Source organism: Capsicum annuum, unplaced genomic scaffold (assembly GCF_002878395.1).
Source record: "Capsicum annuum cultivar UCD-10X-F1 unplaced genomic scaffold, UCD10Xv1.1 ctg996, whole genome shotgun sequence".
Lineage (NCBI taxonomy): Eukaryota > Viridiplantae > Streptophyta > Magnoliopsida > Solanales > Solanaceae > Capsicum > Capsicum annuum.
Window position 1 is genome coordinate 104,697 of NW_025896054.1, and position 20,840 is coordinate 125,536.

Here is a 20,840-nt window from a genome sequence, read left to right on the forward strand (position 1 = left end):
TACGTTACAGTCCTTTCATATTCTTGTGTATGTTTTACTAGACCACGGAGCTTCATTTTATCTTGCAACCCCTTGTATAGTTGTCAACTTCGGCGTCAGATCCAAAATATTAGCAGAGCCCTTCTTCATGTCTACCTCAGTGGGTAAATCTATCTTAGCTAGGCGGGTATACAAAAATTGCCCAGTTACACTATCCCAGCAAACCACTTCAGTTGATTTCAGAAATAGAGTCATTCAATTCCAGTTTATTGATAACTAGTTAATGAATGAAAAGGTAGTACCTCAGTTCTTAGTAGTCATACGTGATTTTAGATACCTTCTCAGAATCCTATGACATCATATGATCAACAATTAGAAGCATGAAACTAAGAGTATAGCAACAGTAGTAGAGTTGGGATAGTGCTATCTGAATTCGGGTAGATTATATTTCATGGGGCTTGTTGTATGAAAGATGAATCGGTAGGCTTGAAGCAGTGCATGCAAGAATATAAGTTTGTGGATTTGAAACATATGTTGAGGATGTGATATTCGTAGGCTATGATGAAAGTAGTATAGTTTTTAAAGATTTGGGGATATCCATGTTATGTGTTAGAATCTAAGTTTGAATCTTTGAAGGTTGAGCAAATAGAAAGAGGAGTTGAAAATTCTAAGTTAGTCAATTTTAAGTTGTTACATAATAATTATTAGGGATATAGAGGGCTAAGAGTTGTATCTCAGAATGAATAACTAGTAGCAAGTTTTACATTATCAGGCATAGTCATTCAGGGTGAATTTACCCATTATGCGTATTATTATACCCTAGATTCTAGAGAAAGGTGGTGGCAGTTTAGTTTCGAGATACTGATTAAGTTGTTCCCAAACATAGAATGATAACTTTAAGATAAGGGGGAGATGATAGGTCAAGCAACCAAGCCAGGATCTTAAATTCTAGTAGTGATGCTAGTGTATTGTAGCACATCAGTAGGGGAGGAAGATGCCCGACCCATTCTTATCTCAGTACAATATTTTTCAGTCATCATGATATTGAATCATGACTCATGTACTCATGGTTTACAGTATGTTCAGTTTTAGTACTCATGCTACACTCTTAACGATCGGCGAAAATTCAGAATTTTGTTATGTATATCCTAAGATTGGATTTCTTTGATGAATTGACGTAGTTGATACTCTATTTCTCAGGCCTAAGTTTTGGAATCTAGATACTCAATCATGATTCAGTTCGTAAGTGTCCCATGCATCATCATAGTCTTTTCTTAGTATTTCAGCTAAGCCAGTCTCATTCGAGGATGAAAGTTATCAAGGGGAAGATATTGTAATACCCCGAGAATCCAAACCAATATTAGAATAATACTTCAACCTCATGAGAAATAAATTATAGTTATTTGGTAGTTTTACGAGTGAGTTTGACATATATTAAGATGTAACACCCCAAATCAGGTACTTGGAATGCTACGTGATGCTTATGACCCCAAAGGACCACAAGCTAACCCATGACTGATATCTGTACCTGTATACTGCATAAAATACTTTATAATGCAGAAACATGACCTGAAAGGCCATAAGGTTCAATACTGACATGATCTGAATAACATAACATCTGTGTGGGGTAATAGAATACCCAAAAAAAACTGAACATGCTGTAGTCTAAAACATGATAGTCTTGAAAGTCTCTAACTGACTGAAATATCTCTGTAAGGAGTTGATGGGACATGTCCCCAACTAGATCCAACTAATAAACTGATTAATGAGATAATAGAGAAATAATTATGTCCTCGAAAGATGAGGAATCACTTCTCACTCTGTCTGCAGATATCTGAAATCTATTGTTGCTCTGAAGTTCGTGTCTCTGAACCTATGGTATAGGACACCATAGCACAAATGCATTAGTACTTTGAATGTAATGGTATGCATATGAGGTAGGCTGAATGCATGGGGTTCATATGCATGAACAATAATAATAACTGGCTAACTATCATGATCGTAAGAATACATGCATGAGACATAACAACTGACACTAATACAATGATAACATGATTATAAAATCTGAATATAACTGATAATATAAGTGATTGTATCTGACAGTCTTAAATATGATGGAACTATCTGAGTTCTGTACTGTATCTAACAGTCCTAAAATCTGAAGAACTATCTGAGGTCTTCTACTGAGACTGATTGACTATATCTGACAGTCCTAATTCTGTAACATGAAATTTTGGGATGTAATTAGCTAACCGACATGCCCCTGATACGCCATTATGGATGAGTTGGGGTCCAATCTGTAACCCCAATTGGAAGGGTGTCAATACCATGCCACCGGTAAGGATAAGATGTGGGCGACCGATAAATGACAGTGTCCCCTATACAAGAATGGTGGAGCCTTTATCTGACATTGCTTATCTACCTCATCAACCCTCATCGAACAGTGATGATGTCTCAAACTATGCTGGCTATATAGTTCTGGAATGCAAGGATCACTTCTAAAACTCACACCCTCATCTGATAGTGTGTGTTCCTATCCTTGGGTTCACTCAGTGCTAATTCCTACACCCATCTGAATAGACTCTAAATATGATTTATTGAAATGAACATGGGCTAAGTTACTAAATTCCGTTGACTTACAGAATACTAATGATATCTGACTGAGTTCATAAGATCATAGAGATTTCCTGAGTCATAAGATTGTCTGAATTCTAAGGATCATAGTGTGACTGAGATTATCGTGAAAGCATGATATGGCTCTAGGCACACAGCTAATGTTTCGGGTACGAGTAACCCCAGAACTCGATGAAAGAAAACTGACCAAGCATAACTTACTTAAACATATAACTAACATCATAATCCATAATACATTTATTGAAGCATTTCATCAAAACATGTGATAGGCATAACTTGTACATACATGGGGATTTCACGGTATCATACTAGTTAGGCACTTTTCCTTCATCTTGGCATTTAATCAAACATATTGTAGGCATTGTACATGTAAATATCATTGTAAAATAATTTAACACCATGGTTCAAGTCTAATTTAATCATTCAAGGGCTTAGTCATAGGTTTGCATGAATCTATATCTATAATAATTTAACCCACATAGAATTTATCACCCTACATGGAGTAGAATTCAATTTCTCATTATCCACATGAACAAGAGCATCCCAATCATAAAATTTATAAGAAAATCTATAAAGTTGAATTTAGAAAAGAGATTCTTGGGCTTCATGGATGAAAGGAGTTCATAAATGAACATTATGCATACCTTAGGTCGTGATTTCATGAGGATTAACGCTGAAACCTTCTTGAATTCGAATCTCCAATAGAAACCATAGCTTGTTCTTGAGAGAAAATTGAAAGAAACTAGTACATTTTGGGATAAGAATAGCTAAATAACGTGTTATTGGGTTTAAATAGGGGTAGTAAATTGGCCCTTTTAACCTTTGGATGCTTCTTTTAAAATTATAAAAATTTCCCGAACTAGACTTTTAACGTGTCACTAGATTTTGACAATTGGAAAATTAAGGGATGGCGCAACGTGAGGCCATTGCATTGCCACTTACTTTGTGACCTGGAACTTTGGCATGACGCGGGGGAAATTACGCTCAGACACTGGAAAATGGACAATTCTAAATTTGGGCCTAGCAAAACGCATCATAATTGCGGACCCCTACAAGAATTTTCCAAATACCATTTTCTCTTGGGCGCGGTGCACCACTGACTAATATGGTGTTGTTTTACAATGAGAACTTAAAATAGTTGTAACTTCTGACCTTGCTATCAAATTTGGGTGAATCTTATATCGATGGAAAGCTTATTGAATTTCCCACATGACAAAAAGTAAAAATCTTGAAAATTCCTCATAGAATAATCATCATTAAATTTAGAAGCTAATACTAGACATTCTTGAGATGAAATTAGCTAGGAAAAAGTTTAGGGTACTACATATATCCCTCTTGAGAACATTCGTCCTCAAATGAGACTAACTGAGAGGGGATAAAAGACAATCGATGTACATACTAAACATGAATAACTGGAACATGATCTCATGACTAACATGACTGACAAGTTTAACATATAATACTGAACATGCATATCTGATACATGTGTAACTGATTCATGAATGCATGAATGAGTGTTCTGAAGAACTAAGTTTCTCACAATAAGAATGCATGTCTGATGGATAATTACATACCTGAACTGATACAAGAGTGCATGACTGAATATGCAATGGTACTTGATACCAAGTTTATAATGGGAACATAAGCATGAAATTGCAAACTAAGTTTGTGATGAACACTGAACATGAAACTATATAAGCTTATGGAGAACTGTTACCTTGAGCTTGATCTGAGTTGGCGAAGAAGAGGTGAGGATACTTGGTACGCATGTCTGCCTCTGCTTCCCAAGTAGCTCCCTCGACGGATGGCTTTTGCCAAAGAACCTTAACTAAAGGGACTTCTTTGTTCCTCAATCTACGAGTCTGATAGCCTAATATTTCGACTGGAATATTTTTATAAGAGAGAGTGTTCTGAACTTCAATGCTCTGAATAGGGACTATAACTGGTGGGTCACCTACACACTTCTTGAGCAAAGAGACTTGAAAGACTGGATAAACTAAGGCTACATCTAAAGGCAATTCAAGCTCATAGGATACCTTGCCAAAGCAACTGAGAATCTTAAAGGGAATGAACATATCGGGGACTAAAGTTTCCCTTCTTGTCGAATCTCTTCACTCCCTTAATGGAAGAGATCTTTAGATAGACATGATCACTAATCTCAAAATTGAGATCTTTTCTATGAACATATGCATAAGACTTTTGTCATCTCTAAGCAGCCCGGAGTCTTTCTCTAATCAACTGAACTTTTTTTAAGGTGTTGAATACCAAATCAGGACCTATGACTAAGGCCTCACTAACTTCGAACCAACCTGTTGGAGATCTACATCTCCTACCATAGAGAGATTCGAATGGATCCATCTGAATATCGGAATGATATCTGTTGTTGTTTGCAAACTCAATCAAACGTAAGTGATCATCCCAAATTCCCTTGAAATCGATTTCACACGCCCTATATATATATTCTAACATCTAAATGGTCCTTTCTTCTTGACCATCTGTCTGAGTATGAAAGGTTGTACTAAGATGAAATGGGGTACCAAGACCCTTTGGGAATGCTTTCCAAAAATGAGAGGTGAACTGGGTACCTCTGTATGAGATAATTGATAATGGAACACTGTGCAATCTGACCAACTCCTTAATATAGAGTTTGGCATAATCCTCGGCTGAATAAGAGGTATGAACTAGAAGAAAATGACCTGATTTGGTCATTCTATCTATAATGACCCATACTGAATCATGCTGATGATGACTTCGAGGCAAACCCATCACGAAGTCTATGTTCACAACTTCCCACTTCCAAGTAGGAATACTGAACTCCTGCGTAGGAATGCTAGGCTTTTGATGCTCTATGTTAACCTGCTAACATGTAGAGCACTTAGCCACAAACTCTGCAACATCTCTCATTAACCCACTCTACCAATAGACTTCTCACATAGAGCGGTACATCTTTGTGGCCCTGGATGAATAGAGTAGCATGCACCATGCGCTCTTGTAAGAATTCTCTTCCTTAAGTCATATACACATGGAACACAGAGACGACCCTGACAATGGAAAATACTATCTCCCCCTTGGGAGAAAACCTCTACTTTCAATCCTAAACTGACTCTTTCAACTTGACAAGGCTGGGATCTCTATCTTGCTTTTCTCTTACCTCAGAAACTTGAGATGATTCTAAACTACTCTAAATCCATATATCACCCTTATCTGTATCGACTAAGAGAATGCCTAGTCTGGAAATATGATGTAATTCCTGAGCTAACTTCTTCTTATTATCATCCACATGAGTAAAACTACCCATAGACAGTCTACTGAGAGCATCGACCACTATATTGGCCTTTCCCAGATGATAGAGGACACTCATGTCATAATCTTTCAAGAGCTCTAATCTCCTTCTCCGATGAAGATTGATATCATTCTGAGAAAAGATATACTGAAGACTCTTATGATCTGTGAAGACATCTACATGAACTCCCTAGAGATAATGCCTCAAAATTTTCAAGGCAAAGACTACGACTGCTAACTCAAGATCATGAGTAGGATAATTCCTCTCATGAAGTTTAAGCTATCTGGAGGCGTAGGCTGTGACCTTACTATGCTGTATGAGGACCCAACCCAAACCTACTCTAGATGCATCATAATACACTACGAAACCATCTAGACCATCTAGAAGAGCTAATACTATAGGTAAGGTAAGTCGAGTCTTCAACTCCTGAAAACTCTTTCTTCTCAGTCAATCTGGACATAGGGGATACAATAGAAGAAAATCCCTTAACAAACCATCTATAATAGCCAGCCAAACCCAAGAAACTCCTAATATATGATAGAGAGATAGGGAGAGGCCAGTTTCTTACTACTTCTGTCTTTTGAGGATCCACTCTAATGCCATCACCAAAAATGATATGACCAAGAAATGCTACTGACCTTAGCCAAAATTCATACTTACTGAATTTGGCGAATAACTGATGATCTCTGAGAGTCTGAAGTACTATTCTAAGATAGTCTGCATGATCACACTCACTGCGGGAATAGACCAAAATATCATCAATGAAGACTATAACAAACATTTCCAAGTACTGCATGAACACACGGTTTATCAAGTCCATAAAAGTTGTTGGGGAATTGGTAAGACCAAATGACATAACTAAGAATTCAAAATGTCCATACCGAGTACAGAAAGCTATTTACAAAATGTCATATTCTCTAACTCTGAGCTGATGATAGATGGATCTGAGGTCTATGTTAGAGAAATAACTGGCACCCTGAAGTTGATTAAACAAGTCATCGATTCTGGGAAGAGGATACTTGTTCTTGACCGTGACCTTAATGAGTTGACGGTAGTCTACACATATCCTAAGAAAATCATCTCTCTTGTGCATGAATAATACTGGAGCGCTGCATGGGGAAAAGCTGGGTCTAATGAATCCCTTATCAAAGAGATCCTTCAATTGTTCTTTCAGTTCTCTAAGTTCTGTTGGTGCCATTTTGTATGGCCGAATAGATATAGGCTGAGTATCTAGAAGAAGATCAATGCCGAAGTCTATTTCCATTTCGGGAGGAATTCCTGAAAGATCTTCGGGAAAGACATCTGAATATTCATCTACAACTGGAATGGATTCAAGGCTGGGAGTTTCAGAACTAGTGTCCTTAACTCAAAAAATATGATAGAAACATCTTTTAGATATCATTTTTCATGCCCGAAGGTAGGAAATAAGCTGATCTCTCAACGCTGAAGTACTACCCTTCTACTCAAGGATGGGTTAATTTGAAAATTAAAACTGGACTATTCTATTTTTGCAGTCGATTGTGGCATAGCAGGAATGAAGCCAATCCATGTTGAGAATGACATCAAAATCAATCATCTCTAATTCAACTAAGTCTGCTGAAGTGACTTTCTAAAATAACATAACCGGGCAGTTTCTGTATACTCATTGGGCTGTGACGGTTTTACCTACTGGGGTAGATACTGAAAAGGGCTCTGCTAGGATTTCGAGATTGATTCTGAAATCGCCTGCTATATAGGGAGTAACAAAAGTCAAAGAAGTTCCTGGATCTAGCAAAGTGTAAAAATGCACATGAAAGATCTGTAACATACCAGTAACTATATCAGGAGAATTTTCCTGATCCTATCAGGACTGAAGAGCATAGAGATGATTTGGTAGTGCCCACTAGTAGCACTGGTAGTGGCACCCTATTGATTTAGGTGACCGAACTGAGATGAGGAGCGGAGATGACTCTAATAACCTGACTAAGGGCAGTATCTGACAATGTGGTCTGGCATGGAACAATCAAAACAGACATCGCTACTAGCTCTGCAAGCACCCTTGTGGTTCTTACCACAAGTCTTACAAAGGGGATTAGTTCGGGCATTTCTAACATTGCCTTGAGACCTAGAGCCTAGTGTTCTATCTCTGTTACCCTCTTTGAACTTAGAAACTAGAGCACTGGCTGAAGAAGGGGCTGGAACTGATGACTTAAAATGAAGCTGGGAATGGTTTCCTCCTTCTTATTTAGGCTAAGCGAAGTTGAAACTACCTGTCTTCACTCTCTTATTCTGCTTCTCCCTCTGCTTGATCTTCTTCTCCTCTATCTACTGAGCATAATTCATAAGCCTTCCTAAAGTCATGTCACTATTCAGTATGGCAGATCTACACTCATTTACCATACTAACATTTACCCCTGAAGTGAACTTACTCATCTTAGCTCTGCTATCTACAACCACATAAGGGGTATATCTAGCTAATTGAGTAAACTTAAAATAATAGTCTTTCACCATCATATTTCCATGCCTGAGGTTAATGAATTCCAGAACCTTAACCTCTCTAAGCTCTTAGGGAAAGAATCTATTTAAGAATACAGTGATAAAATTCTCCCACTCTATAAGAATGGCATCATCGGACCTCTCTAACTTTTACTATTTAAACTAAGTATGAGCAACATTCTGCAATTGATATGAAGCTAGCACAATACTCTCAACAATAGTCACCCTCATGATGTCAGTCAAGTTTTGAACCTGATCAATAAATTCCTGAGGGTCCTTATCTACCTTAGACCCGAGGAAGGATGGAGGATTTATTTGGGTGAAGACCTGAATCCTAGCTGCCGCTGAATTAGCCACTGGGTTAGCCAGAATGACTGTTGTCCATTCATTTTGAGTGCCAACTAACTGAGCAGGAGTGTTGAATGTGGCCTTGAACTTCGCATGAGAAACATGATATCCCAAAGGATCTTTGGGCTGAGGGGCTGACTGATTTTCGTTTCTTCTTTTAGGAGGCATGTTCTGTAGAAGAAAGGGGGACACAGTTTATACTGAGAGATTGACTTGAGATTATGCTTACTGGCACTACATGAATACCGAAAGAAGGGAAACTGTTTCCTAGAACATCTTAAAGCCTCTTGCAATAAATGTGGCGTGCAGCACACCTATGTACAAGACTCTACTAGATGCGGCTTTCAGACTTCCTAGGACTCTACTGAACCTTAAGTTGTGATACCAAGTGTGTCATGCCCCAAATTTGGTACCCGAAATGCCACATTATGCTCATGACCCTAAAGGACCACAAGCTAACCCATGACTGATATCTGTACCTGTATACCACTTAAAATACTTTATAATGCGTAAATATGAATTGAAAGTCCATAAGGTTCAATACTGAACATGATCTGAATGATATAACATCTATGTGGGGTAATAGAATACCCAAAACAAAACTTAACATATTGAAGTCTAAAACATGATAGTCTAGAAAGCCTCTAACTGACTAAACTGTCTGAGTAAGGAGTTGATGGGACATGTACCCAACTAACTCAAACTAATAAACTAATTAATGAGATAATAGGGAAATAATCATGTCCTCAAAAAATGAGCACTCACTTCTAACTCTGTCTGTGGATATCTGGATTCTACTATTACTCAGGAGCTCATGTCTTTGAACCTATGGTATAAGACACCATAGAGCAAATGTATCAATACTTTGAATGTACTGGTATGCATGTGAGGTAGACTGAATTCATGGGTTTGATATGCATGAATAATAATAATAACTGACTAACTATCACAAGTGAGAGAATACATGTTTGAGCAATAACAACTAACACTAACACTGTGATAACATGATTACTGAATCTGAATATAACTAATAATATGAGTGACTGTATCTGACAGTCCTAAATCTGATGGAACTATCTAAGTTCTGTACTGTATCTGAGTTGACAGTATCTGACAGTCCTTAAATCTGAAGAACTATCTGAGTTTTATTATTGAGACTAATTGACTATATCTGACAGTACTGATTCTGTAACATAAAACTGTGGAAAGTAGTTATCTTACCGACATGCCCCTGATACGCCATTATGGCTTAGTTGGGATCCAATCTGTAACCCCAATGGAAAGGGTGTCAATACTACGCCACTGGTCAGGACAAGCTGTGGGTGACCCTTATCTAATAGTGTCCCCTATACAAGAATGGTGGGGTCCTTATCTGACAGTGCTTGTCCACCTCATCAACCCTCATTGAATAGTGTTGATGTCTCAACCTATGCTGGCTATATATTTCTGGAACGTAAGGATGACTTCTAAGAATCACACCCTCATATGATAGTGTGTGTTCCCATCCTTGGGTTCACTCAGTGCTAATTCCTACTTCCATCTGAATAAACTCTGAACATGATTTACTGAACTCAACATGGGTTGAGTTACTAAATTCCATTGACTGATGAAATACTACTGATATCTGATAACTGACTAAGTTCATGAGATCATGGAGATTTATTAAGTCATAAGACTATCTGAAGTCTAAGGATCATAGCTTGAATGAGAGTATCGTGAAAACAAGACATGACTCTAGGCACACAACTAATATTTTGGGTATGAGTACCCCCAGGACTTTATGGAAAGAAACTGACCAAGCATAACTTAGTTGAACATATAACTAACATCATAATCCATAATACATTTATAGAATCATTTCATCAAAACATATGATAGACATAACTTGTACATACATGGGTATTTCATGGTATCATGCTAGTTTGGCACTTTTCCTTCATCTAGGCATTTAATCAAACATATTGTAGGCATGGTACATATAAACATCATTGTACAATAATTAAACATCATGGATAAATTCTAATTTCATCATTCAAGAGTTTAGTAATAGGTTTGCATGAATCTATATCTTTAATAATTTGACCCACATAGAATTTATCACCCAACATGGAGTAGAATTCAATTTCTCATTATCCATATGAACAAGATTAGCCCAATCATGAAATTCATAATAAAATCCATAAACTTGAATTATTATTGGGATTCATGGACGAAAGGAGTCCATGATGAACACTATGCATACCTTAGTTTGTGATTTCATGAGGATTGACGGTGAAACCTTCTTGAATTCGAATCCCCAATTGAAAACCTAGATTGTTCTTGAGAGAAACTTGAGAGAAACTAATATATTTTGGGTGAAGAATAGCTAAATCACGTGTTATTGGGTTTAAATAGGGGTAGGAAATTGACCCTTTTAACCCTTGAATGCGTCTTTTAAAATTGTAAAAATTTCCCGAACTGGACCTTTTGCGTGACACAGTACTATAGCGTCGTGTCACTGGATTTTGACATTTGGGAAATTAAGGGATGGTCCGATGCGAGGCCATCGCGTTGCCACTTTCTTTGTGACCATGAAATTTGACGCGACGTAGGGGAAATCGCGTTGACACACTGGAAAACGGACAATTCTGAATTTGGATATTGGCGCGATGCACCATAATTGTGGACCCGAATTTGCCAAATGCCATTTTGTCTTATGGCGCAGTGCGCCACTGACTAATATGGTGCTGTTTTATGATTTGAACTTGAAATAGTCGTAACTTCTGACCCGGTTATCGGATTTGGGCGAATCTTGTATCGATGAAAAGCTTATTGAATTTTCCACATGACAAAAAGTGAAAATCTTGAAATTTCCTCATGGAATAACCATAATTTAATTTAGAAGCTAATACTAGACATTCTTTAGATGAAATTAGCTAGGAAAAAGTATGGGGTATTACATAAGGCCTCAAATAACTCTGAGCTATTAGACGAATCAAAATATCCCTTACTGATTGAGTTCTTGAAAAAGATATTGATATAGTCAACTTTAAATGATCATATCTTTCGTAATACTATGAGTTTTTTTTATCATGACTAACCAACAGATAGATAATTGAATTAGCTTTCCACCTATACAAATTTAGCCCTAAGCTGATATCAGGGTAAAAAGTTATTCCCATTTTACTAGAGAGTTGTTCGACTGCAGAGGGGCGATGGCTAGGTTGACGAACGGCCAAGCCAAGCCATCAAATTCAGGAAGTGAGCTAATTTTTATGCGATAAGCTAATGGATTGAGTGACAGTTAGTCACTAGTGTGACGGTCTGTCACCCAAAACCATTAACCACACTCGTTAAGTGACTTAATGTCAATTTTAATGAGATTTTTGGGTCATTTTTCACCTTTTTTAACCCTTAATTCCATCAACTTAAACAACATAACTCCTCATTCATCCTCAATATCAAAGTTAGGGTTTCTTTCAAGGTCATTTCCCAAGAATAAGATTCAGACCCTTCTTCAAGAAAACTCAAGAATCCAAGCGTTACTATTCAAGAACCTTCAACCCTCCTTTAAGCCTTAATTGCAGATTCAATATAAAAAATCATGCTACTACTACATGTTAAAAACTATTCCCTTGTTTAAGTCATGCATTGCAAGTGTTTGATTACCTAATAAATCTATTTCATACGTCAGATATCCCCCCCCCCCCCCCCCCATACAATTGGTATCAAAGCCGAGTAATTCAAAAAATATGGAAGTGAGATATATGTTAGAGTTATTAGAATTTACCTATAAATTATTAAATTAATTATGCGAAGACCATTTAAAAATAGAGAAGCTTTTAGAAAAATTAAAGAATCTTTAATTAGTAATTATTCAAAATATATAAGTCTAAATAAAACAAAAGAAAACCCACAAAGATTAGCCTACTTAATTACATTAATATCTAGTATTGAATCAAAATTAATAATCCATTTAAAATCTAGAAGAATGAAACACATATCACCTAATTATGATAAAATTAGATTTAGATATCCGCCAAGGTATTATAAATATAATTTAAAATGAATAAAGTACAACAATACAAAGAATTAAAACAAATTATTTCTGAAAAACGTAAAGAATTAAAAATAAGAATAAAAAGACTACATTATAATATATTTGCCGGAGTTAGTAAAAATTCAATAAATACACAAAAAGATGAAATATCAAAATTGGAATCACAAATAGATAGTTTAGAATATATATATATATATCAACATGAACTATTCACAATAAAATGAACAAAGAAGAATTTATAATAGATGAAAAAATATATAAAAACCACGAAGGATCAAAAATAAAAATAGTATTTTATAATCTAGGAAGAAGATATAAGAAAATAGGTGAACATTTATATCTAATGTTAGAAAAAGAAGAATTAAAATTAGAAGATAAATTGACAGCAATGGTAAGAATAGAAAGAGAAAATGAAGAAATAGATAGGAAAAAGGAAATAGAAAAAATAAAACAACAAACTACGGAAGAAATACGAAAAATAGAAGAAACTAAAAATAGTAGAATTGCTGAATTAGAAAAAGAACTACAAATGTTAAAAGAGCTGTATGAACAAAGACAAAAAGAAAAAAAAGAAAAAGATAGAGAACAGAAATTACTGAACGAAATAAATCAATTTAAGGAAAAATTGGAAATAAAAAACAAAGAATTAGAAATAAATAATATAGATGTTGAAGAGACAGAGACAGATAATTATGATTCCGAAGATAGTGAAACATATACAGAAATATTAACAAATACAAAAAATTTAGAAATCAATGAAAAACAAAAAGAAATTAATGAGGAAAACTTAGAAAGTACCCACACAGAAATAAATACTCTTAATAAAAAAGAAGATGAAAATATAATACCTAAAACAACAGAAATAAGAAAACCTATGTATTATAAGAATAAGTTTAAAAAATATAATGAATATGACAAATGGATACCAAAACAAATAATTAATAAAAATTATAACTTTATAGACCTAGACTGTGTAATAGATACAGAAAAAATAATACAATTATGGATATGATATATGACAAAATAATTATTAGATAATAATATAAATATAACAGATGCACCAGAATATATAGAAAGAACACTAATAGGATCAGTAAAACTATGGTTTTCAAATTTAACTGAAAATAGCAAAAAAGTATTAAGAACTAATAAACCTATAGAAGGAACATCTTCAACAACAACTAAACTAACCCCTATAGAATTATTAAAAAAATATGAAACAGCTATAAAAGATGAATTTGGTAGTACGACAACAATAGAAGAAGAACAAGATGAAGAAAGAATACAAATAGGAATTTAATGTTAAAATTAGCAATATGTAATATGTGTTATATAGATGAATATACTTGCGCATTTAAAGAATATTATTACAAAGGAGCATATAGTATAGAAGAAAGTAAAGAGATAAGAAAATTATATTTTACTAAATTACCCGAGCCATTTAGTTCAAAAATAATAAAAAGTTGGGAAGAAGCAAAAATAGTAGATACGTTAGGAGCAAGAATAAAATTTTTTACAACAATGGTATAGAAACTTATGTGAAAAATATAGAGAAGAATTAAAAATGGAAAAAACATTAATAAGAAATTTAACATGTTGCAACAATAAAATAGCACCCCAATTTGGATGTGAAGAAAGATATTAGAAGAAAAGAAAAAGACATAAGAAATATAAGAAATATAAAAAATCAAAATATAAATATAAGAAACCAAGAAAAAGATATTATGTAAAAAATTATAAATACAAAAGACCATATAGAAAGAAGAAATCTATAAAAGAATGTACTTGTTATAATTGTGGAAAGATAGGCCATTTAGCTAGAGATTGTAAATTACCTAAAAATCCAAAAAATAAACAAATATCAGAAATAAAAATAGATAATACAGAATATATGCAGATAGATTATATAGATTATGAATTAGAAAGTGAGGATAGTATATATGAAATTTCAAAAAACGAAATAGATAATGAAATAGATAGTGAAATAGATGAATCAAATGACTGAAGAAGATATGAAAATAATAACAAAGGAAAAATATTTAAATGATGAAGGAACGGAACAAAAAATAATATTTGATAGTAACATATTTGATGAAATAAAAGGAAAAGAATTAGATTTAAGTGTAGAGAAAATATTTAAAATACCAACAATAAAAAATATTTTTACTAGGAAAAAGGATGAATATTATGTAGTATGCCAAAAAGAACATGTAATAGACTGCAGATATGCAAAAGGCAAAGCTAGTATACCACTAGTAACAAAAAGAATAATTAATAAAGAGATAAATGATATAAAAAGTAAAGGAGATCCAATAAAGTATGTACACCTTGGAGGTACAGAGATACTAATAAAAGCATGTTTTAGAGAAGGAATAGATACACCAATAGAATTATATCTAGCATATGATAGAATTATAAAACCTATAGAAAAAAAGCATAATAACTGCCGTAAAAGGAAATCTAATATACCAAAAATTTAAATTTATAATAAGTGCAAATTATTCAGTAGCAGTAACAGATAGAAATATAGATAAATCACTCGTATTATATTGGAAAATATCAGGAATAGAATTAACCCCAGGAAGTAAAATATTTACAGCAAGATGCAAAAATCTATATGTATTAACAACAAAACATAAAATAACAGGAAAAAATAAGATTAACAAAATACGAATAGAAAGCCCATTCGAACAAATTGTAAAAACAATAATTATAATGATTATAGCTATAGAGACATAGATACAGAAGAAAATTTAGAAATAGTAAATGATAGAATAAGTACAACGAAAAGAATAGCTGATGAAAAACCAGAATCATCAAGCTCATCAAAAAGAACAAGTTATGAAACAAATTCAATAAGTAATTTAAACCAATATTACATAACAGGAAAAATAAATGAAAAAGAATATCTAATACTTTTGAATACAGGACAAGAAGAAAATTATATAGCAAAATATCTAGTAAAAAATGAAGAAATAAAGACTGATAATGATATGTGCCCAGATCTACTAAGAAGTTTAATAAATAGTAAAAATATAGCAGAAAAAGAAATAATAATAGGAGTTAGGAAAATAAAAATAGAATTCGAAGTAAAGGAAGAAATGCAAAAAGCAGATATAATATTAGGGATAAAATGGTTAGAACAAGTAAAACCATATAATATAGAACATACACAATTAACCTTAACATATAACAAAGAAAAGTTATTCTTAAAAAGATCCTTAACATGAAATGAAGATATATGTATTAATGAAGATAGTAATAGAAGGATATTACAGTAGATATTATACGCCTATGATGAATACAGGAGCAGAAGCTAATTTATGTAGATATAATTGCTTACCAGAAAGTAAATGGGATAAATTAAAAACACCAATAATAGTTAAAGGATTTAATAATGAAGGAAGCTTAATTACTTATAAAGCTAGGAATGTAAAAATACAAGTATGGGATAAGATATTAACAATAGAAGAAATTTATAATTATGAATTAACATCAAAAGATATACTTTTAGGAATGCCATTCTTAGATAAATTATACGCACATATAATAACTAAAACAGACTGGTGGTTTACAATACCATGTAAGCAGAAAGTACGAGCAAAAAGAGTTAATAATAAAATAAGAAAGAAAACTGATTGGATAAAAGGAAGTGAAAAAATTACACAAAAGTTAGAAAATATAAAAAATACTGAAGATACAATAGAACAAGTAGTATTTTTGATAAATAAAACAGAAATAACTATATTTTCAATAAATAAAATAGAAATAATTCAAAAAAAATTAGAACAATTATATAGTGAAGATCCATTAAAAGGATGGGAAAAACATAAAACTACTATAAAAAATGAATTAATAGATAAAAATAGCATAATAACCCAAAAACCATTAACATATAATTTTGACGATTTAAAAGAATTTAAAATGCACATAGATGAATTATTAGAAAAACAATATATACAAAAAAGTAATAGTAAACATAATAGTCCAGCATTTATAGTAAATAAACATAGCGAACAAAAAAGAGGAAAAAGTAGGATGGTAATTGATTATAGAAATTTAAATGCAAAAACTATAACATATAATTATCCAATACCAAATAAGATATTAAAAATAAGACAAATACAAGGATATAATTATTTTAGCAAATTCGATTGTTAATCAGGATTTTACCACCTAAAGCTAGAAGAAGAATCTAAAGAATTAACCGTATTTACGGTACTACAAGGATTTTATGAATGGATTGTATTACCATTTGGATATAAAAATGCACCAGGTAGATATCAACATTTTATGGATAATTATTTTAAACAATTATCTAATTGTATAGTATACATAGATGATATATTATCATATACAAAAACCAGAGAAGAACATTTAAAATTATTAGAACAGTTTACAGATATAATAGAAAAATTGGGAATAAGTCTAAGCGAAAAGAAAGCTGAAATTATGAAAAACCAGATAGAATTTTTAGGAATACAAATAGATAAAAGTGGAGTAAAAATACAACAACATATAGTACAAAAAATAATAAATTCGAAAGAAGAATTAGATACAAAAAAGAAAGTACAATCATTTTTAGGATTAGTAAACCAAGTAAGAGAATATATTCCAAAATTAGCAGAAACTTTAAAACCACTACAGAAAAAATCAAAAAAGGATGTAGAATATAACTATAATGAAGAAGATAAAAAACAAGTTCAAAAAATAAAATTTCATTGTAAAGAATTACCAAAATTACAATTTCCAGATGAAAATAGAAAATTTATATATATCGTAGAATCAAATGCTAGTGAATATAGTTACGGAGGAGTACTTAAATATCGATATGAAGCAGAAAAAATAGAACACCATTGTAGATACTACTCAGGTACGTTCAATGAGACAGAAATAAAATGAGAAATAAATAGGAAAGAATTATGTTCATTATATAAATGTTTATTAGCATTTGAGCCATATATTGTATATAACAAATTTATTGTACGAACAGATAATACACAGGTACGCTGGTGGTTAACAAAGAAAATACAAAATTCAGTTACAACAAAAGAGATTCGGAGACTAGTTTTGAATATATTAAATTTCACATTTACAATTGAAGTGATCAGTACTAACAAAAATGTTATTACAGATTACATATCAAGACAAAGCTACACAGACTGAAATAATAGAAGAAGATACTCTAGAAAAAATACTTAACACCCTAACTACGCTTTCAATGAAAGTGGACAGTATGGGTAATGAGATAGAAAAGCTAAAGACTAATGAAGATAAACTGAAGTCTATAGCTACAAATCAGCTAACTCAGTAGTGTGCAGAGCTATGTCGATCAGAAGACATTAAAGTTCCAGAGCTAGAAGGAGACGTTGGGACACTCCATAAAACCCATAACATTTATCAATCTACTTCTGCAGGTACAAGCAAAGGAGTTAATCGACCAAGATACCAGAATATGAATATGAATAAAATATTTGAAAAACCATTTACACCAAAAATACAAAAAGACCACTTGTTCATACCCCCTCAAGTTAGCACATATCGAGATAGCCTAAACCAAGATAAAAAAGTTTACAACTACACCGCCCAAAAATACATAGAAAATATCTACAGAGTACAAACTTTTCTAAACCATAACCCCAGAGCTACAAACATCAAAGAACCAAACACCAACTATATAACCAAAAAATTACAAGGATATAACAAACTAATTGCACTACCTAAAACTAACCCAAGCCTAGTAAAAACCTGTTTTGACTATGGACTATTAAACACCATATATATCCAAGACGGAGAAGAATTAACAGCTATGGAAGAATTATACAAGATATTCACCACCTACAAAAGGATAATGAAAGGAAATTTATTTTATATAAAGTGTTATACTGCACCGGCAGAGATACTATATGATGAAATAAAACCAGTTGTACAAGTTGTAAAGATAGGACTAACTAGAGATATGATCATACCAGAAGATATTACACAGCAACCGGAGATACCCAGAATTGAGATACCCGACTTCTACACAAATAAATGACTTATTGGACTAGCTACGATTATCCAAGAACTAGCAAATAATTATACTAATGGAAACCCAATATGGAACTATTATTCGAGAGATCATCAAATGATTTACTCTAACTCAAAAGAGCTACGACAAGCAAATATGGAAGATGTCAGACAATGGATAATGACATTACTCAACCCAGAAAAATAATCTACCGCAAGAGCAATTAAAAAGGATTTATTTCAGACGGACTACTGACAAGATATTGTAAAATAATTGAACACAAATATCCAGATCACCAATGTTCAAGGTGTAATGGAGAAGATAACATTATTCTAGAAGTACATCTAGAATAAAAGAAGACAAAATGCCAGCTGGAAAGATAAGATAAGAAGTAATAATGGAGATATAACAGATACGACAAAATCAACGGAGACAAGATATTGAATTATTGTTGAATTATTGTACAAAGTCTTTAGACTTTACGTAAAATTTGTAATAATTGTAGATTTTTAGGCTTGTAGGTTTGTAGAAAATTAAAGGCTAGTTAGTAGCCTCCTTTTTTGACTTTTTGTTAGCTTTTAGCATTTTAAAACGTGTAAAGATTGATTGTAGATTTTATTCTATAAATAAAGGAATCCGAAGGCATTGCAGAGGCAAGCCTTCATGCGTTGAAGCAAAAACTCTCTCCATTCCACAACAAATATTTTACTCAGTTAATTAAATAGACATATTTTAATGGAAAAAGCTATGGAGGAACAAACTTCAGAAATATCAAAACTACCCGAACAGGTATATTTATTTATGATTATGAATAGATAAATTCATAATTCCCAACAATCATGATATGATAAAATAAATTCATATTAGTTACTTTATAGTAGAATTATTCGAAAGAATAATAGTTAAGAAGTTTATTAACAAAGCGGAAACGGAGAAAGATCCCTAAGAACTATGCCATCCTAAAGGTGAAACCAATGAGGCAAGAAGCCGTGGCGGGGAGTAACCAGAGTAGAGACGCTATTTAAGGGAAAAAGTATCCAGATTACCAAGTTAATAGTGACCGAAGAACATATTATTTAAGAATAATCTAGTATATAGTAAGCTAAGATGACCATATTTTGTTATGTACATGGTTGAAGGGAATATTTTGAAAAAGCAATTTTATGAAAATGAATAATTATTTATCTGATGTGATGGTAGATAAATTTAAAATACTTATTTTGTATGCACTTAAAGATATAAAAGTAGTAGATATAAGAAAAATCATATTAGAAAAAGCATTTGGTAAATATTACATGACTAGAGTAAATTATATACCATACCTACCTAATTACTCTTACAAATACTTACCATGATAAATTACATAGAAATTTTAGAAAAAGATATAAGAAACATACAGTTACTAGAAAAACAGATAAAAATAAATATAGACAAATACATGGAAACTAAAGATAAAAAATAAATAGAATTTCTTAATAAAAATATGCAAGAACTACTAAGGCTAAAACAAACAACTACAAAATATTTTAATAAAACCAATTTTAAAATATAGATTATCTTAAAGTTTTAATCTTATATACACTTAAAGATATAGAAATAATAGATATTAAGAAAATAATATTAGAAAAAGTAATAGACTATGAAATTGAAACCATAAATTGGCTAGAACAGTTATACAAAGAAATTTACCCAGAAGGATATTATACATATTAAGAGATGTTAGTATATATTAGAAAAACTAGAGAAAATCAAGAAAATCTAAATAATGAAATTAATTATAGAAACCAAATTAGGAAAATAATGGAAAATCTAAAAGAAAAATTAATATGGATAGAAAAAACCTTAGAAAATTTAGAAAAAAGTACATGTGATAGTTTATATAATTTTAAAAACTCACTACGAGAAGAACAACACAAGATAATAAATAACATTGAAAATCTAGAATTAGATATACATTACAGTACAGTTAGGATAAATTATTATACAGAAATTTGTAACTCTGGAATTACTACAGGATAAAATAATAAACAAATTAATGAATATATCTTACGAAAAAAGTAAATCATTAAAAG